This window comes from Triturus cristatus, chromosome 8 (assembly GCF_964204655.1).
Source record: "Triturus cristatus chromosome 8, aTriCri1.1, whole genome shotgun sequence".
NCBI classification, from domain to species: Eukaryota; Metazoa; Chordata; class Amphibia; order Caudata; family Salamandridae; genus Triturus; species Triturus cristatus.
Genome location: NC_140591.1, coordinates 101,894,318 through 101,915,756, shown reverse-complemented (window position 1 = coordinate 101,915,756; position 21,439 = coordinate 101,894,318). Strand labels below are relative to the sequence as shown.

At 51.9% G+C, this 21,439-nt stretch overlaps 1 protein-coding gene and 1 pseudogene across 6 annotated transcripts in view; one reads left to right on the top strand and one right to left on the bottom strand.

Moving 5' to 3' along the window:
• ILDR2 (immunoglobulin like domain containing receptor 2) overlaps window positions 1–21,439 on the top strand; it is an 878,816-nt gene that overhangs the window by 77,150 nt on the left and 780,227 nt on the right. The window lies entirely within an intron of this gene.
• Window positions 7,162–7,883, bottom strand: LOC146801634 (THO complex subunit 7 homolog pseudogene; annotated as a pseudogene).

Genomic DNA, 21,439 nt, shown 5'->3' with positions numbered 1-21,439 from the left:
GTTTGCGAACTGGGCAGCTTTGAACCTGTAAAGACAGGCGGTATAAGTCCTTTGTAAAGTACGGGAGACCGCATGGATTTGAGCTTGCTGCAGGCAATGCTTGTTTTAATATCAGGGAAGTCGACAGTGAAAACAAGGCCAGCAGACCATAAAACAGGCCCAGAAACAGCCCAAAACTCCCTGTCAGGCCAGCCCACCGGGCCCCGCCTCATCGCCCTACAGGCCATCTGACCCTGGGTGTCTCCTGTGCAAGGCACAGAAGGCCGCTTCACTGTGGCAGGTCTGCACTTCAAGTCACTTCTGTGCCTGGCTCCATTCTCTTCCAGGATTGCTCAAACAGCAGACTCCTACATAAAGTCCCCTCAACCTCCTTAAATTCCAAAGACGCAGGGGTCTACGCACCCACGATAGATATGGGCCCACTACAAGTGGGCTGGAACCCGCACCCCAACACCCAAAAGTTTCTGATATCCAGGGCATCGGTAATGCCAGGGGGCAGAAGTACTCTTGATGACATGATTTTGTGGAAGAACATTCGGGATTTGTTGTTTCCGCCTCAGTTCCTGCATGCTTTCCACCAATTAGCAGGGTGAAGTGTGAGGGTGAGAAACTGTGGAAACGCAGACCTCCCATGGTTTTTGCAGTCCTTAAAGGGTCTCTAACCAACTTACCCATACGTCAGAAGACAGAAATATTTAATAAGGTAATCATGGTGAACATAGGCAAATATAGGCAAACACGGATCTCTCCATCACACCTGCTTAAGCGCAGCTACAAGATCACAGCTCTCTCCCTCACACATGCTTAGGCACAGCCACAAGCTCACAGCTCTCTCCCTCACACATGCTTAAACGCAGCCACAAGCTCACAACTCTATCCCTCACACGTGCTTAAACGCAGCCACAAGCTCACAGCTCTCTCCCTCACACATGCTTAAACGCAGCCACAAGCTCACAGCTCTCTCCCTCACACATGCTTAAGCGCAGCCACAAGCTCACAGCTCTCTCCCTCACACATGCTTAAACGCAGCCACAAGCTCACAACTCTATCCCTCACACGTGCTTAAACGCAGCCACAAGCTCACAGCTCTCTCCCTCACACATGCTTAAACGCAGCCACAAGCTCACAACTCTATCCCTCACACATGCTTAAGCACAGCCACAAGCTCTCTCTCTCACACATGCTTAAGCGCAGCTACAAGCTCACAGCTTTCTCCCTCACACATGCTTAAGCGCAGTTACAAGCTCACAGCTTTCTCCCTCACACATGCTTAAGCACAGCTACAAGCTCACGCCTTTCTCCCCCACACATGCTTAACGCAGCTACAAGCTCACAGCTCTCTCCCTCACACATGCTTAAACGCAGCCACAAGCTCACAACTCTTTCCCTCACACGTGCTTAAACGCAGCCACAAGCTCACAGCTCTCTCCCTCACACATGCTTAAGCCGAGCCACAAGCTCTCTCTCTCACACATGCTTAAGCGCAGCTACAAGCTCACAGCTTTCTCCCTCACACATGCTTAAGCGCAGTTACAAGCTCACAGCTTTCTCCCTCACACATGCTTAAGCACAGCTACAAGCTCACGCCTTTCTCCCCCACACATGCTTAACGCAGCTACAAGCTCACAGCTCTCTCCCTCACACATGCTTAAACGCAGCCACAAGCTCACAACTCTATCCCTCACACATGCTTAAGCACAGCCACAAGCTCTCTCTCGCACACATGCTTAACGCAGCTACAAGCTCACAGCTCTCTCCCTCACACATGATTAAACGCAGCCACAAGCTCACAACTCTATCCCTCACACATGCTTAAACGCAGCCACAAGCTCACAACTCTATCCCTCACACATGCTTAAACGCAGCCACAAGCTCACAACTCTATCCCTCACACATGCTTAAACGCAGCCACAAGCTCACAACTCTTTCCCTCACACATGCTTAAACGCAGCCAGTAGCTCACAGCTCTGTCCCTCACACATGCTTAAGCGCAGCTACAAGCTCACAGCTCTCTCCCTCACACATGCTTAAGCGCAGTTACAAGCTCACAACTCTCTCCCTCACACATGCTTAAACGCAGCCACAAGCTCACAACTCTCCCTCACACATGCTTAAACGCAGCCAGTAGCTCACAACTCTATCCCTCACACATGCTTAAACTCGGCCGCTAGCTCACAGCTCAGGCCCTCACACATGCTTAAACGCAGCCACAAGCTCACAACTCTATCCCTCACACATGCTTAAACGCAGCTACAAGCTCGCCGCAACAACTCTGGTGCACACCTTTGAGCCTCGTTCTTGCCACACAGACCAATCTAACAACCGTACTCTGATAATAAATGGAGTCGCCGCCCTGACATTGGTAGTAAAGTGTTACACACGCCAATACAACACAGTGCTGCACAGCTACAAATGACTGATCCACTGAGGCACGTGCTTATGGCTGGCAAGCAACTCCAGTCATTAGCCACCATAAAGATGCACAAGCGAGGCTGGCATGTGGCGAATGCCCACTCATGTATGAAATCGGAAAGTAACCCGCACGACACAGATACCCTCCTAAGAATGTCCCGACGACCCTCGAACCTGACGCAATGTATATCCGCGGTTCCATTGATTTCCCGGGCAATGTATATCCGCGGTTCCATTGATTTCCCGGGCAATGTATATCCGCGGTTCCATTGATTTCCCGGGTAACATATATCCGCGGATCCACCGCACGCTGGCCTGACGGAACAGCCATCTGGGTCTAATGTCTACCATTTGTCAAGCCGCTGCGGGTGTCTCTTGTGGACGTCATCACGCTCCGCGCTTGCCGTCGCCTTCATTTTCCCGCTGATATACTGCCGTTTTCGGAGCTCGGCTTTGCTGCAGAAGTCGATCTTTGCCTGACATCCAGGCGGCTAAAGATAGCTAAAACCTCGAAAAAAATGGGGGCTCGGGCGCCCATGGCTGCATGCTCCTGGCCGTTGACGTTGTTGACTGTGTTTGGATGTGGATCGTATGTTGTTGGTTGTGTTTGAGTCTGGATGCTATGTGGTTGTGAGCTATATATAGGTGAGGAATAAATGTTGCCTGTCTGGCAGCGCGGGTTTTATTTTGTTGCATGAGTTGAATTTTGTTGGTTGTATGTGAGGGTGAATTGTATTCTTCTCAGTGTACGCGAGTGTAGCTTGTGTGTTAACTGTAGGCGAGTGTGGGTTGTATATTGGCAGGGTGTGAGAGCAGTATAAGTAGTTGTGGGCGCGAGCTGTAAGCTGGACTTGGCTGTAGCCATATGGAAGTCTTGAATAATAGCTCATGTTGGGTTGTATGTTGTGACTGTAAGGACCTGTGGAACATATGTTGTTAAGTATATGTGAGAGTGAATTGTATGTTGCCTCTGTGTGTATGTGAATGTGTATTGTATGGGAGCATGGATAATGCGGTTTTTGACTGTAGTAGGATTATATATTGCTGCTGGGTGCATGTGAGTGTGAATAGTATGTTGTTAGCTGTGTACCTCGTGTACTATGCTGTTTGGGAGTGTGCATTATATGTTGCAGCCGTTGTAGAGTCTTACATTGTTGGTAATTTGGGAGCATGGTTGTTTTCATTGCTGTGGGTCTATGTGAGTGGGGTTAGGTTGTTAACTGTGTTCCTTGTATACGTTGCTGTTTGGGAGTGCGGATTATGTATGTTATTGGCTGTTATCGGAGTATGGATTTTGCATTGCTGGGGATCTAGGTTTATTTTTTTTATTTGACGGAGTTTTATATAGCGTGAACTTGACCCGAAGGTATCGGGTATCAGAGCGGTTTACACTGAGGACACATTCAAATTTGTTAGGCAGAGGGAGATTAAGTGATTTGCGTGATTTGCCCAGAATCTCAGGATGTTGCGCGTCGTTGCCGAGGCTCGAACCCGGTTCCCCAGATTTGAGGTCCACCGCCCTAGCCGTCAGGCTTCATCCTCTCCCCAGGTTTTATTTAGTGTGTTCGTGTAGTTTGTTGTTTGGAAATGTTTATATGTTGCTGCTGGCAATATGTGATTGTAAAGTTTTACGTTGTTGGTATTTTGGGTATAAACAAACAACAATATCTCAACTGGTATTATTGAAAAGTCGGGTTCAAAAACATGTACAAGACATTCCCAAAACGACAAAACGGGGAGACTCAATGAAGATTTTTGATGTGCCAAAGGCATCATATATTTGAACAAGCATTTACAATGCAATGGTCTCGGCAATATTATAGGTAGAGCTATTGGTATTGCTCATTATTTTTTTATCATTTTTGTATCCCTAAATAAATGGCATTGTCATTTCTATTGGCATTAGCTTTTTTTTTGCATATGTGATACCTATTGCATTAGCAGAGAGAGAGTGAGGTAGTGAGATAGAGAGAGAGAGTGAGGTATTGAAATAAAGAGTGAGGTAGTGAGAGAGAGTGGGGTAGATAGAGAGTGAGGTAGATAGAGAGTGAGGTAGTGAGATAGAGAGTGAGGTAGTGAAAGAGTGAGGAAGTGAGGGAGAGGGATGTTGTGAGGTAGTGATATATAAGCATAGAGTGATGTTGTGATGTAGTGAGATAGAGAGAGAGGTAGTGAAAGAGAGAGTGAAAGTGAGTTAGTGAGATAGAAAGAGTAAGGTAGTGAGATAGAGAGTGATTGAGGTAGTGAGTGAGAGAGAGTGAAGTTGTGAGGTTGTGAGCTAGAGAGTGAGGTAGTGATGTCTTGAGAGAGAGAAGTTGTGAGATAGTGAGGTAGTGAGATAGAGTGGAGTAGTGAGGTAGAGAGTTATGTAGTGAGAGAGAGTGAGGTAGTGAAACAGTGATGTAGTGAGGGAGAGGGATGTTGTGAGGTAGTGAGATGTAAGCAGAGTGGTGCTTTCCACTTAGGTCAGATAATGAACCCACATCAAACCAACCCAAAGAAGCTTCAAGATAACTTTTCACACAACCGCCCAAAGATAGGAAGTATCTGTTACAGGTATGCTACAACATGAACGGGGCAGCCTCCAAGCCTTGAGCACAATATTTAAGCTCTTCCACCATTATCCACACAAAAAATCCTTCGGCAGACCGGACAGTCCCCCACCTAAAAACATGAATAAACGCTGGTCTGTGGGTCCCTTCCTCACACCTCTGCTGCTCCTAAGAGCCAATTAGATTGGTCAATCTAGCGATCACTGCCGAGTCCATAGCGAGGCATTAACAGTCTGAAGTGGGGGCAGCCAAACAAGGGGGCTAGGAGGACCCTCCCAGTGCCAGCCGACCTCTTGGACGGAGGGGTGCAGGGGGTGAGGGCCTACGACGACGTCATGCCGTCTTAGTAGGGAAACCACGGCCGTGGAGAGCGTCGATACCGATGGCGTGAAGAAGGCCTTGCTTTACGGACAGCGACCTCTACAGCTTTGCCAAGTCTTCCCTTTAAGGCCTCGACTGAGAACACGTTCCACGGCCTTGTCCCCTCGCTAAAGCGCTGTGAAGACCTATCACACAAGCACTAGGACCCGATAACAGCAGGTTAAAGGCCACCAGCGGCGCATCCTCCTGGGATGGACTATCTAGCTGGACCTCACCCTAGTGACGCCGGGAAGGACCGCGCAGCCAAGCAGCCAACCAGCATGAGGACTCAGCAGCAGACACATGCTGGGAGAACCCGGCTGGGAGCCGCAGCACGGACAACCCAGCGCACACTGACACGGGTTAGGGCAGGACAGCGCCACCACCCAACACCATGACAGTGTCCCTCTCTTCCCTCCCAATCCTCCCGCCCACGCAAACACGGATCAAGAATAGAAACCGTCACACAGAGAATCTGTGCTAGAAAGAGTCACAGCTGCAGAATACAACCTGCACAAAGCGCCAAGAAGCCCAATAACTGGCGAACGCCGTGCTATACAAAGATACCCGATAAGATATTAAGACTCCGGAAGCGTTTGTATTTACCCTCGGTCATCGATACACTGTGGGGTGAAGTTGAGCGCCGTGAGGCAGGGCCGGGCCACAGGCACAGGGATGTTACGAGAGGCACACCCCTCAGGGAGCCGCCGAGCTCCACGCCCCAAAACTGGAGTAATTAGTATTTGGCTTTCGAGCAAGGCAGCCGTCCGAGTCAGGTTATCAGAGGCTGTGCTGGGCGGGCGGCCCTGGGCTGAGGATAAAGAGGCTTCCGGACAGGCCGGCTCACTTGCCACCCCGCAGCAGGGGGTGCTGTCACTGCCTCTCCACGGTGCTGCCTTGTACCTCTACACGCAGCGGCGACAACCAGACAAAGGGGACAGACAACATTTCACAAATCCACACAGGAGCGGAGAGAATAATGACCTGGGCAGGGCCTGGTCTCACAGCCCACCCTGGAGCCAGAAACAGAAGGCTGAGCAGAGACCTCAACCCCCAAGACCACCAACCCGCCGCTGGCGCACAGAGCCGGTCTCCAGTCTTTCCCTCGCTTACTAGCAGGTTCAGAATCTGGACTTTCCCTCTCCAAACAACACAATTTTTGCCTTAGGCATACATTATTTAGATACAACATGTGTCTTCCCTGATGTGTATATTGTTTACACTAGCTATACAGCCTAGGCTTAGGGTCACCATCTTTTTAGGATACGATCATTAGATGATTTTGAAACAAATGGAAATAGCGTAGGCAGTCAGTGGTTAACCTAAAAATATGGCACGTTTTTTCCCCTTCGCCAAGGACCCCCTCCGCAAATATAGCAATTCCCCGCCAATTAGCAATCCTTTTAGGTTCAGTGCATCTTACAGAGGAGGGTCTCACCCATTGCAACTAGAGTATGTCATTTGTTCTCTACAATTGAGTCCAGAGATCACAGTTAAGGCAAGATCTGCATTTCTGCACTCAGTCTCTTGATATTTCTTCTCTCATCCAGTCCCCATCCATACCCCTTGTTTATACTATTCTTATTCTAGGATTTAACTCTTGGGCCCTCTAATAAGAGTGTTACTTTTCATGTCGCTCTACTTTGATTCTTCACCAGTAATTGTTTTCTACGTTTGCCCCATTTGATTGATCAAGTTGTTGCTACTGGTCCACCAGTGTATGTCCTTAAGCTCACGCCGTGTCAAGTCTCCAATTTGGATCAAACGAGGTCTACTCAAAGTTCGGGACTGGGGCAATATGTCTTGCAGATCTGACTTAAATCCAGCTTCTCCGATGTCATCAGAGCTGGACATAAATGGTGGCAATGTGTCCTGCAGCTCTGGCTTAGCTCCAGCCTCCCCGCTTGGGTCCATTAAACATTCACAGAGCTGGGCATCGGAGACGGTTTTATCTCACGGTCTACTCTCACTCTGCGTGTGCATTTCCTGTGACTCCTCGGCCAGTTTCGCGTCGTTCTCCAGGGTCTGCTGTAGCTCGTGGATGGAGCTGAGAAGGACGTGGAACTGTTTGCGCTTCAGCTCCAAGCGGTCTTCCGTATCTCCTTTGGTTTGAGTCAGGCGCCCTAGCTCCTCGCTCAAGCCCTCTAGCTGCCCCAGCGTCTTGTGTCTGTTCGGGTGCCTTTGAATCACTTTGCCCAGGGAGTCGTATTCCTGTCGGTTTTTCCGAATCTGCTTGGCATGCAGGATCTGCCTTTTGCAGTCGGAGATCTTCTCGCGGGCTGCAGCAATACTGCTCTCTATGTCCGCGTACATCTGCTCATAATTGAACGTCTCTCGCAGGTTCATGTTATACACCAGAAGGGCTTTTCCCATTGCGAACTCACACTGCAAGACTGTGGCGAGCATCTGCTGGTAGGAGACGTCCCCGTCCTCAGAGCCGGAGTGACGCCACTTCACGAAAGACTTAACCAACAAGCTGAGGCGTCGGTCATCACCGGCACCGTCGTCATCGATTAGGAGCCGCTTACGGATAATTTCGTCATCGGTGACAGCCCCCATGCCTTAGAAGTCCTAAACCAAGAGAGTCAAGTAAGTCGCAGCAGTCACCGTAATCAGGCTATCACAACGCAAAAGTCGCCGAGCTGCAAACTGCCACAAAACCACACGTGTTACAGAGACCACCAAAACAGAATCAGCAGCCCAGAATTATTTGCTGAAGTCACCCCTAAGCTCTTCTGCTCACTCCATCCAGTGAAGCCTGCCCCGGCAGCGCCGCCACCAGCACAACAACACGGCGCCGGACTGATGGATCCTCACGGCCAGACTATAGCAAAAAAATGGCAGATGGAAGCTTCCAAACTTTTTCGGATTCGGGGGCGTGTTCCTGCTGTTCTAAAAGGGCGTGGCTAAAAAGTGGAAAGAACAGCAAGGAACACGCCTCCGAATCTGAAAAAGACGGAGCCTATTTGGAGGGACGGCTCTCTCCTCCAATGGCTGGCCTCCGTTTAGGAAGCCAGCCAATGGAGGAGAAGCAAAAAGAGAGGCGGGCTAAATAGCCACTCTAGGAAACATTAAATCTCCGACTTCCGGTTCTGCCTTCGGCAGACCGGATAGTCCTCGACCTAAAAAAGGGCTACGGGAATTTGGAAACAGTTGTATCAGCACTGTAAGCAAATTATTGGATACGTAACCCAAAAAACTTTGTGTACGCAAGTGCTCGTGACACTAGGAAGTGAACGGCGCTGGTGACAAGTGAAAAAGATCAGCGAAGGCGCACAGTGAGAAAGTGGCAAAGAAATATATACAAAGGCACTTGTGGTTCGGGGTTAATTATTTACATCAGTTATACTGAATTGGTGAGATTTTTGTGACCCACAGTGAAAGGGCGCCGGAGGTTGCGCTGAGGAATTGACGGCGTTTCGATCCTATTGATTGAGGATCATCTTCAGGACCGGGTTACTGAATGGAAGTGCAGGGGGCAATGTGCCCGGGAGGAAGGTCCATGGGCTGGGAAAAACTACAACCAAGGTGGTGAGGGAAGGATGACGCGGCCCGGTCCAAGGAGATCCGGGGGTGGTGGCAACAGCGTGGATACTAACAGGGGGGCAGATGAGCGGGGGCCCTGGAAGGGGTCCACCGAGGATAGGCTGCGTCCGGTTCACATAGAATCCGGGGCAGGGAAGCGGTAGGAGAATGGAAAATCTGTGATGAGTGTGGGGCCCAAGCTTTGGATCCACGTGGGAGCAGTGCCACTAGATCAGGCATGTGGGGGTTAATTGACTGTTAATACTCAGGGTGCTGTCGTGTTAGGATCGTACCGCGACGGCACCCTGAGGATCAGACGCTGACCCAGGCCTCGCAATCCGGAATTGGCTGCATCTGGCTCTGGTTGTTTTCTCTATTTACGGAATAGGCTACGCCGGCCGTCAATTAACCCCCATAAGAGAAATACGGGAAAACCATCACAAAGGGAGAAAGTGGGACCAGCAAGAGTGAGATAAAGAGGCAGGGAGTGTCTGGTAGTGGATTGAAGACGCATAAAGTGGGATTAGGACTATGAAACCTTGGTGTTTGACACTCCGACATTTAGTTAAACCGGCCGCGGGTTTCTGAGCAGAGCCGTGGGCACCGACGCTCATTGTTTCACAAGTTAAGCACTGATTGTGACATACAAACATCCGTTACATGGAGTGAGGCAGAGACATACAGTTGCACATGCAGACACGTGCCATCTTCTGGGTGGTTGGTGATAGGCCTTCTTGATGGGCATGCTTGAATGATAGGATCTGGGCTGGTAGTCTCGCATATAAGGGAGATGTTAGGGGCTTTGAGGGGACTCCGGAGGGTTGCTCCATTTGTGTGACTGCGATCAGGAGAGAGGTGTAAGCCAAAGAGGACAGAGAGAAGAACAACCAAGCCCCCACCTCCCTCCAGAGTCCAGAGTGGCTGAGGGGGGTCTGACTTCATGTGTTATAATCGGCCTCAATATCTCTGGTTGCAATATCTCCAGATCATTAGTTTTGTCTGCACATTCCTTCCGGGATGCAATCTTCGTAATGCTTTGCTCATTGTTGTTGGTTCATTAGCGTCACGTTTGATCTAATGTCTATTTCGTATAATTCCCTATGTATAATTATACCTTTTTCACTTATGTTTGTCGCCCAGACCAGACTCCGTCCCCCTTATTTCCATCTCTCGCCTCTCTCTTAATCTGCTTTTCTCCTCTCGTCACTGATGCAACATTCTCTGACCTGCAACCCATGTTTTTGAACCCACAGCATTTTAAGGGGACAGATCACACATATCCCGCATGATAATTCCTGTTCAGCACCCTCCACTTTCATTCTTTACTCACCTTTTCCTGCTGCTTTCTCGACTCTCTGGCACTCCTGGACCTTTATTAACTCTCTGGCACTTCGCACCTTTATCAACTCTCTGGCACTCCTGGACCTTTCTCAACTGTCTGGCACTCCTGGACTAGTCTCTTCTCTTTGGCACTCCCAGACCTTTCTCAACTCTCTGGCACTCCTGTACCTTTCTCAACTGTCTGGCACTCCTGGACCAGTCTCTTCTCTTTGGCACTGCCAGACCTTTCTCAACTATCTGGCACTCCTGGACCTTTCTCAGCTCTCTGGCACTCCTGGACCTTTCTCAACTGTCTGGCACTCCTGGACCATTCTCTTCTCTTTGGCGCTCCAGAACCTTTCTCAACTCTCTGGGACTCCTGGACCTTTCTCAGCTCTCTGGCACTCCTAGACCTTTCTCAGCTCTCTGGCACTCCTAGACCTTTCTCAGCTCTCTGGCACTCCTTGAACTTTCTCAGCTCTCTGGCACTCCTGGGCCTTTCTCAGCTCTCTGGCACTCCTTGACCTTTCTCAGCTCTCTGGCACTCCTAGACCTTTCTCAGCTCTCTGGCACTCCTTGACCTTTCTCATCTCTCTGGCACTCCTGGACCTTTCTCAGCTCTCTGGCACTCCTGGACCTTTCTCAGCTCTCTGGCACTCCTGGACCTTTCTCAGCTCGCTGGCACTCCTGGATCTTTCTCAGCTCTCTGGCACTCCTGGATCTTTCTCAGCTCTCTGGCACTCCTAGACCTTTCTCAGCTCTCTGGCACTCCTGGACCTTTCTCAGCTCTCTGGCACTCCTAGACCTTTCTCAGCTCTCTGGCACTCCTGCACCTATCTCATCTTGATTGATTGATTGATTGATGAGAAACTTATATAGCGCAGCTATCGCCCTACGGGCATCCTGGCGCTTAGACTGAGGGACTCTCTCTGGCACTCCTGGACCTTCCTCAACTCTCTGACAGTCCAGCACCTTTTTCAACTCTCTGGCACTCCTGCACCTTTTTCAACTCTCTGGCACTCCTGCACCTTTCCCAAGTCTCTAACACTCCTGTACCTTTTTCAACTCTCTGGCACTCCTGGACCTTCCTCAACTCTATGACAGTCTAGCACCTTTTTCAACTCTCTGACACTCCTTGCAGTTTCTCAATTCTCTGTCACTCTTGGACCATAACATTTCTTGCTTGAGATAGGCTCATAGTTATCTTACTTGCTTGTGAAGATGGTGCTCCCACTGCAGAATGACTGATTTTGTATCTTCTTCTGGGATCCTGGTGAACCTGGCAGCCATCTTCTTTTAGAATACATTTTATACTGTTATGGTATTTGTATATTGCTTTCTTACCCCCTTAGGCCTTGTGCACGTTCTTGGTTGTAGAGTATGTAACTCCCTATTTTGCATCATTCATATAGTGTTTCACACCCCTGATGACGTCATGAAGGACTCCAGTTTGTACTGAGTTCCCGGGTGTCCTTTGTGCATGGTTCAAATGGGTGCTCGTTTTAGTTTTGAATTCTTTCCTGCACATAAGTATGGGGTGTTGCAAAGAAAGTGAGTGTAGACACAGCCCTCTATGGATCTTTAAGGTGGACTCTTGTCAGATGTAGAAACCACCACTCATGAGCATCATGAGTTTGGTATATTCTATATGCTGTGCACCACTCGCTATATAGGAACTGAGACACAAGAGGCACCTTGAAGACGGCATGGGGCAGTGTGTGGTGTCTACCGAGGAGTGATTGTACCCAAGCCATTGGAGGCACCACCAAGCCATCAGACAATTATACATTAAATAATTCAACACTGTATGAAAATATTACAGTTCAAATAGGGTGACAACATTCTCAGAACCAAAAACTGTGTCATTAACGAAAGTCAAACTATAATTTGGCCTTAAAGATGAGAATGGCTTATGTTGGACTTGGCCCTTCTGGCAGGTTCACCCCTGAACTTTTTTGATTTTTACTGGTGACTTGGTGTGGTGATTGTTTGGTTTCTGCGCACTTTCCCTGTGTCCCAGGGTAAAGTGCGTGCGTGCTCTGAGTGCATGTGGTGAGATAGGCCTGCCCTCCCATAGGAATGCATGGGGAATGTATGTGTCCCTAGTAGTTCCTGATGCGTGGGGTGTGCAGGCCCGAGTTTGGTATGTGCGGACTCGTGGGAGTGAATGCTGCGCGATGATGTGTGCGGCGTGCATGTACCTAGTGTGGAAGTGCCACTTCTAGAAGTGGGCACTTCTGTGTGCAGTGTGTCTGTCGCGTGATTGGCTGGTCATGTCATGTGACGGGCTAGGGATTCCCCAGTGTCAGGATGAGTCACCCAGTGGTGAATGGGGAGATCAGCAGCTAGATGGGTGGGAGGAGTCCACCTGGGTCCTGAATAGGACAGGGTTTTCCAAACACAATGCTGGCCCCGCCGCCTGTGGTGCGACTGACGACTCTAGCCCTTCCAGTGAATAGAATGAGGGGCTGAGCACATCAAGGGTGCTCCCCAACCAGCTGCGACTGGTTTTCCCCCTCACCCTGAACCCAGAACAAAGGGTTTGCCTGTATAAAAATGGGGCTGTGTCCCCACAGAAACTGTTCTCTTCCAGGATCCTGAGGGGGGCTGCTGCTGCTGCTGGAGGCCAGGAGGAACCGCCACTTGGGACTGCCTTCCTGCCCTGGAGGGCCCAGTGAGCTGGCCCCTGGCCCAGCCTTGCCCCCCTGCCTACCTTTCTAGACTTTGCTGGACTTGCCTTATCCCCTAAGTGCCTGGAAGCGCTTTTCTTTCATTTATAGCGCTAGGAGCGCTTTATTGGTGGCCAGCAGCGCGGAGCTGCAATTATTAGCGAGGGAACCCCGACGTAGGGATTCCCTGCTATTTTGCCGCGCTTGCGGGTGCCCACCCCGCTGATTTAATTATTTAATTGGCGGGTGCCCACCCCGCTTATTTATATTAATTTCACGGCGGGTGCCCACCCCGCCGTACAGTCCTTAGTTCGAGGGAGCCTACCCCTCTTATTGCAGAGCTTTACAATTCCTCGCCCTCCGGCCCCGACCAGGAAGTCAGGCGGGCCGTGGGCGGGCCTCCGGGACAACCGGATTCGAAACTAGGAGGGCGGGAGCCTACCCCGCCTCCTTCCCGAGACTCGCGGCTGCATTTGGGCCCCGGAGCAGGCAGGAGCCGACCCTGCGCGCCGGTGCCCTCGTCTGAGGAGAGAAGTAATGCGGAGAGAGAAGTGACCCCCATCGAGAGGAGGACCGGGAGCCCACCCCGCCTCCGTGTGTTGTCTGCCCGCCAGCCGGTGAGTGCGGCTCAGCTGCTGGGTGGCTGGGGGTGTGGGGAGGTGCGTTGGCCGGTGCCGTCCCCGTGATAATGTCGAGCACTGCGGGTGCAGTGCTCATACCTCCCTCCCGCTGCCCCGCCTGACAGTGGGCAGCGGCAGCGCTTTGGGGACAGAGTTGTGGAAAGCGCCTCCGGTGCTCCGGTGGGGGCATTGGTCGTCTTGAGTCCAGAGGGACTCCACCGTTGGGGGCATTATTGATTCAGAGCCCAGTGAGGCTCCAACACCACGCATTGTTTCCTTCGAGCGCTGGTGCGCTCCAACGGCGTTGTTTGTTTAGAGCGCTGGTGCGCTCCAACACCTGGGGGCATTCTCGTTGGCAGAGCCCAGGGAGGCTCAGAGGCATGCCCAATTGGTTTTGAGAAGGCACAGTAGTGCCCCAGCATTCCTCCACAGCTGCCCAGCACTCCGTGGGCAGCTGCAACGTGTAGGCTGTGCTCAGTTGCTCCTGGGCGCTTGGTGTTTTGCCTAGACTGCGGGCGCAGTCTTGCCCCTGACTTTGCTGGGACACAGGGCGTCCTAGCCCCGACAAGGCCAGTTGGCCTAGGGACTGCCACAGGTAGTGGCTTATGTGAGTTCTTGCGCAATTGTGTTTCCCTGCACCTCTGAATGTATGGTTATGCGTCATGTGCTTTGCTTTACACCTCTGAATGTTATGCATCATGTGTTTATGTGCTTAGACCCCTACAGGTATAGTGATACTTAGGTGGTTGTTTTCTCCCTAGTACAGGTGGTGCCAGTGAGGTCCTGATTCCCTGCGCAATATTTTCCTAAGGTGGTTAGGGTTGCGTAGGTGGTGCTTACCTGATACCAGTAGTGACTGGTTGTGTGCTAGGTGTAATTTAGTGCTACAGTGATTGTATGTGCTATGTTCTAAAATATTATTCCTACGTTCTAAGTGCTATTTCTAAAGAGTGCTAATTCCTGACAGTGGTCCATGTGGCCCTGTCCCCTGTATATATAATCCCTTGTAAATTCTGCCCGTGCCTGTTGGCACATTGTAAAGTGTGTGTTTTTATCTAATGTGTTGTGTATAATACAAAGGTTATTTTTATATAATACCTTGTGTGGAGTTTCCTTTGTGGTGGGCCTTGGGTGTTGTTGCTGGGTGCGTGCGCAAACGCTTTACACATCGCCTCAGGGATAAGCCTGTCTGCTCGTGCCAAGCTACCAAGGGGGTGAGCAGGGGTTATCTTTGGCGTGTAACTTCCTTGCCCTGACTAGAGTGGTGGTTTCTGCCTGACTTTGGCGCAAGCCTTAGCCAACCAGAAATCCCATTTCTAACATTGGTGATCAGCGGTGGGATTTGGACTTGCGTTTGCGCTGTACCGCAGCAGCAACTGGCCTCACTACAAAACTCTGCATTTAGATAAATCACATGGTATAGGGATTATTGTTTTAAAATTGTTTTAACTTGTCATTTCTTTGGAAATGTGTTTTTGTGCACTGTGAGTTAGGTGTCCCTAGCTCGGGAGGGTAGATCATCCCCCTTAGTGCATTGTGTTTCTGGATTCACCAGAGGGTGGGATCCAGTGGTGGCAGCGTAATAGTGTCCTGTACATTTGTCCCCCACCCTGCGCCCAGAGTTGGTACCTGTGTCACGTGGTGGTCAGGTTGAGGAATCAGGGGTGGTAGAAACTGCCTTACCAGTCCGAGGGGAGGGTTGTGTGTGTGGATGAATGGTGTGTGGCACTAGGCAAGTGAGTGTGAGTTCTCTGGGTTAGAGAGCTTGCTGAATCTTTTTGTGAATTGTGTGCTCCTGTGTTAAACGCAGACCCCTAGGTTCCCTGTGTGATCTTTTCTCTAGAACGTCTGCCAGAATGGAGCCTGCTTTTGATCTCAGTGATCTAATTTATTACAGTATGCAGGAGTTGGAAAGGTTCTGTAGAGAGAGAGGCATAGGGGTGAGAGAGTCAGACACTATGTGTGAACTTAGGGGCCACATGATCCAGTGGGTTAAGAGGCAAAGGGATCTTGAGCGCAGTACGGAAAGGGCCCAGGCCTCACACCTGGAGGGTGGTGGGTCTGTGGGGAGCCCTGAAGAGTCAGAAGAGGAGGTAGAGGATGACAATACGTGGACGCCAGTAGAGAGTGAGGACCCCATAGGTAGGGCGTCCCTTGCTGGGTCCAGCGTAGGAAGCAGCGCCTCATCCCTTTCCCTGTCCCCAGAGGAGTGGGAAGATAGGAGGAAAGAAAGGGAGCACCAGCTGGCGTTAGAGAAGCTCAGGTTAGAGCATGCTCAGGCTATGGCGCAGCTGGAGGCCAGGAAGCAACAGCGAGAGACTGAGTGGGTCTTGGCGCGGGAGAGGGTAGAGGAGGCTGAGAGGGCCTCCACCAGAGGCAAAGTAGCTCTGGAGGGTAGACTATCCCCTGCGCGCAGTTTTAATTTTCTGGGCTCCCCAGGGAGGGTTGAGTCCAGTGGTAGCAGCCAGATAGATTCCAGTGTAGGAAATCCCAGTCCCAGTTCCCCCAGTCTGGTACCTGTTCCCCAGGAGGAGGAGTTAAGGTTGAAGTTCAGGGGCAGTAGGAAACTGTCTCACCAGTCTTGGGAGGAGTTTGTGGATGAATGTGAGGATGCACTGTTTGATTGGATAAGAGTTCCCGCAGAATCTGATTATGATAAACTGTGTGATCTGATTCTCAGAGAACACCTGCTCAATTGTTGTGCACCGGGGTTGCGCCAACACCTGTTGGGGTGTGGGGTGTCTGCCCCATTTGAGCTTGGAGATGAAGCAGAGCGCTGGGAAAGGGCTAGAGGTTCTCTAGAGTCATTAGGGAGTGACTCCAAAAGTAGTGGGTCAGGTATCTTCCAGCCCAGCGTGGTGGAAGAGGCTCAGTGTAGCCCAGCTAGGTCCCAGGATAGCGAGGAGGGTGTAGGGGCTCACTGCCTGGCTCAGTGGAGCAGGAGTGAGAGGGTGACCGAGGGTCCCCTGACGTACAAAACCCTGCCTCAGGACTTGGATGGTTCCATGAGGGAACACCAAGTTGGGGACCTAGGCTGTCCTGTTAGCCCATTTGAGGGAGATCTCCTGGTGAGTAGAGGACCTGGAGCACCTGTAACCAAGGCTCCTGTGGTTCTAGAGTCTGGCAGTACCGCTCCGGTAGGGAAGGTACAGGAGTCCAGTGTGAGGAGTGATTGGGGGATGAGTTTCCCAGTGGAAGAGCCTGTGGGTCAGGGACTACCCAGTTGGGCTAGGATCCCGTGTAGTGACCAGGGTGGCACCACTTCTGTTCTGGGGGATCTCCGCGCACTGTCAGGTGGACAGGGGACGGGAGATCAGCGCCAGACAGACAGTCGCTCGACATATGTGTCCTTTGATAGCCTCAGGGGGATGGAGTGGAAATCCCCAGAAGTCCTGGAGTGCCAGGCAATTATTCCACCAAAGGTTCTAGGCCGGAGGTTGGAAGGCCAGGTTCGGGATCAGCCTGACCTGAAGGGTGGGACGTCTGTAACCAGCGTCCCGACCAGTTCTTCTTCCAGAGGTACCGCCCCAGTTGGTAGGGAGCAGGGCTCTGGAAGGGGGTGCAGAGGGTGGGAGAGCCCACCTCTGCCCCCGGTACAACCTGAGGGGTTAAACCCTGGGTTGGAATGGCGTTCTAGGTGTACCCCTCGCCAGAGGAGGAGGAACCCTAGGAGAAGAGGTAGGGGGAGGAGAGCTTTCCCTGAGACTCCTGGTCCGCCTGAGGGTGTAGACCATAGTCTGGAGAACCAGTGGCAGTCTAGTCCTGTCTTTCAGAGAGGAAGAGTGGAGAATGGCCGCTATGTGCCAGGGGTTACTACCCCCCACTCTGTGGTTGGGCAAAGACCAGTGGCACCTGGGTGGCCTAGGGCCTGGTCTGGGCCGCGGACAGCTTGGGAGTACCAGTGGGGTAGCCCAGTTGGTCCAGACAGTGGTGTTAGAAAGAATTCCATGGGTTCACCGTGGCGTAGAACCGGAGGGTGTCCCTGCAGTTGCGGGCCCGCGTCCGTGTTCTATCGCCCCAAGCAGGGAAGTCCATCACGGTGGTGATTGGGCTGCCCTGCGTTTTGGCTGGAAGGGGGTTGTGTTGGACTTGGCCCTTCTGGCAGGTTCACCCCTGAACTTTTTTGATTTTTACTGGTGACTTGGTGTGGTGATTGTTTGGTTTCTGCGCACTTTCCCTGTGTCCCAGGGTAAAGTGCGTGCGTGCTCTGAGTGCATGTGGTGAGATAGGCCTGCCCTCCCATAGGAATGCATGGGGAATGTATGTGTCCCTAGTAGTTCCTGATGCGTGGGGTGTGCAGGCCCGAGTTTGGTATGTGCGGACTCGTGTGAGTGAATGCTGCGCGATGATGTGTGCGGCGTGCATGTACCTAGTGTGGAAGTGCCACTTCTAGAAGTGGGCACTTCTGTGTGCAGTGTGTCTGTCGCGTGATTGGCTGGTCATGTCATGTGACGGGCTAGGGATTCCCCAGTGTCAGGATGAGTCACCCAGTGGTGAATGGGGAGATCAGCAGCTAGATGGGTGGGAGGAGTCCACCTGGGTCCTGAATAGGACAGGGTTTTCCAAACACAATGCTGGCCCCGCCCCCTGTGGTGCGACTGACGACTCTAGCCCTTCCAGTGAATAGAATGAGGGGCTGAGCACATCAAGGGTGCTCCCCAACCAGCTGCGACTGGTTTTCCCCCTCACCCTGAACCCAGAACAAAGGGTTTGCCTGTATAAAAATGGGGCTGTGTCCCCACAGAAACTGTTCACTTCCAGGATCCTGAGGGGGGCTGCTGCTGCTGCTGGAGGCCAGGAGGAACCGCCACTTGGGACTGCCTTCCTGCCCTGGAGGGCCCAGTGAGCTGGCCCCTGGCCCAGCCTTGCCCCCCTGCCTACCTTTCTAGACTTTGCTGGACTTGCCTTATCCCCTAAGCGCCTGGAAGCGCTTTTCTTTCATTTATAGCGCTAGGAGCGCTTTATTGGTGGCCAGCAGCGCGGAGCTGCAATTATTAGCGAGGGAACCCCGACGTAGGGATTCCCTGCTATTTTGCCGCGCTTGCGGGTGCCCACCCCGCTGATTTAATTATTTAATTGGCGGGTGCCCACCCCGCTTATTTATATTAATTTCCCGGCGGGTGCCCACCCCGCCGTACAGTCCTTAGTTCGAGGGAGCCTACCCCTCTTATTGCAGAGCTTTACAATTCCTCGCCCTCCGGCCCCGACCAGGAAGTCAGGCGGGCCGGGGGCGGGCCTCCGGGACAACCGGATTCGAAACTAGGAGGGCGGGAGCCTACCCCGCCTCCTTCCCGAGACTCGCGGCTGCATTTGGGCCCCGGAGCAGGCAGGAGCCGACCCTGCGCGCCGGTGCCCTCGTCTGAGAAGAGCAGTAATGCCGAGAGAGAAGTGACCCCCATCGAGAGGAGGACCGGGAGCCCACCCCGCCTCCGTGTGTTGTCTGCCCGCCAGCCGGTGAGTGCGGCTCAGCTGCTGGGTGGCTGGGGGTGTGGGGAGGTGCGTTGGCCGGTGCCGTCCCCGTGATAATGTCGAGCACTGCGGGTGCAGTGCTCATACCTCCCTCCCGCTGCCCCGCCTGACAGTGGGCAGCGGCAGCGCTTTGGGGACAGAGTTGTGGAAAGCGCCTCCGGTGCTCCGGTGGGGGCATTGGTCGTCTTGAGTCCAGAGGGACTCCACCGTTGGGGGCATTATTGATTCAGAGCCCAGTGAGGCTCCAACACCACGCATTGTTTCCTTCGAGCGCTGGTGCGCTCCAACGGCGTTGTTTGTTTAGAGCGCTGGTGCGCTCCAACACCTGGGGGCATTCTCGTTGGCAGAGCCCAGGGAGGCTCAGAGGCATGCCCAATTGGTTTTGAGAAGGCACAGTAGTGCCCCAGCATTCCTCCACAGCTGCCCAGCACTCCGTGGGCAGCTGCAACGTGTAGGCTGTGCTCAGTTGCTCCTGGGCGCTTGGTGTTTTGCCTAGACTGCGGGCGCAGTCTTGCCCCTGACTTTGCTGGGACACAGGGCGTCCTAGCCCCGACAAGGCCAGTTGGCCTAGGGACTGCCACAGGTAGTGGCTGATGTGAGTTCTTGCGCAATTGTGTTTCCCTGCACCTCTGAATGTATGGTTATGCGTCATGTGCTTTGCTTTACACCTCTGAATGTTATGCATCATGTGTTTATGTGCTTAGACCCCTACAGGTATAGTGATACTTAGGTGGTTGTTTTCTCCCTAGTACAGGTGGTGCCAGTGAGGTCCTGATTCCCTGCGCAATATTTTCCTAAGGTGGTTAGGGTTGCGTAGGTGGTGCTTACCTGATACCAGTAGTGACTGGTTGTGTGCTAGGTGTAATTTAGTGCTACAGTGATTGTATGTGCTATGTTCTAAAATATTATTCCTACGTTCTAAGTGCTATTTCTAAAGAGTGCTAATTCCTGACAGTGGTCCATGTGGCCCTGTCCCCTGTATATATAATCCCTTGTAAATTCTGCCCGTGCCTGTTGGCACATTGGAAAGTGTGTGTTTTTATCTAATGTGTTGTGTATAATACAAAGGTTATTTTTATATAATACCTTGTGTGGAGTTTCCTTTGTGGTGGGCCTTGGGTGTTGTTGCTGGGTGCGTGCGCAAACGCTTTACACATCGCCTCAGGGATAAGCCTGTCTGCTCGTGCCAAGCTACCAAGGGGGTGAGCAGGGGTTATCTTTGGCGTGTAACTTCCTTGCCCTGACTAGAGTGGTGGTTTCTGCCTGACTTTGGCGCAAGCCTTAGCCAACCAGAAATCCCATTTCTAACAGCTTACATTAAACGAGGCATCCAGTGGAGAGAAAAGGACATTGTTTCCTTTAGCCAGTCCTGCGTCTTTAACAATGCCCATCGACGAACATTCTAGAACGTGGCTCTGTTTGATGATGTCAGCTGGAGTTTGGAAATGGATTGTGACATCATTCATTGAGTGGCCCTTTTAATCTCCAAAGAAAGCTGTTTTTGTGGCAAAAAGACAAACAAAATCACATGCAAAAGTCGCACACAGTATTATCTTTGTTAAGTTAAAGTGTTCATTAATAAATTAGTAAAGAGGTTTGACTGTGTCTAGACATACATCAAGTGTACCGGCTCCACATAGTTGGGCTGCCTCTCAGGTCTCCCACGATCACCTCTGCTATGCCTCGGGTGATAATGAATCAAGTGTACCGGCTCCACATAGTTGGGCTACCTCTCAGAGCTCCCACGACCACCTCTGCTATGCCTCGGGTGATAATGAATCAAGTGTACCGGCTCCACATAGTTGGGCTGCCTCTCAGGGCTCCCACGATCACCTCTGCTATGCCTCGGGTGATAATGAATCAAGTGTACCGGCTCCACATAGTTGGGCTGCCTCTCAGAGCTCCCACGACCACCTCTGCTATGCCTCGGGTGATAATGAATCAAGTGTACCGGCTCCACATAGTTGGGCTGCCTCTCAGGGCTCCCACGATCACCTCGGCTATGCCTCGGGTGATAATGAATCAAGTGTACCGGCTCCACATAGTTGGGCCACCTCTCAGAGCTCCCACGATCACCTCGGCTATGCCTCGGGTGATAATGAATCAAGTGTACCGGCTCCACATAGTTGGGCCACCTCTCAGAGCTCCCACGATCACCTCGGCTATGCCTCGGGTGATAATGAATCAAGTGTACCGGCTCCACATAGTTGGGCCGCCTCTCAGGGCTCCCACGATCACCTCTGCAATGCCTCAGGTGATAATGAATCAAGTTTACCGGCTCCACATAGTTGGGCTGCCTCTCAGGGCTCCCACGATCACCTCGGCTATGCCTCGGGTGATAATGAATCAAGTGTACCGGCTCCACATAGTTGGGCCACCTCTCAGAGCTCCCACGATCACCTCGGCTATGCCTCGGGTGATAATGAATCAAGTGTACCGGCTCCACATAGTTGGGCCACCTCTCAGAGCTCCCACGATCACCTCGGCTATGCCTCGGGTGATAATGAATCAA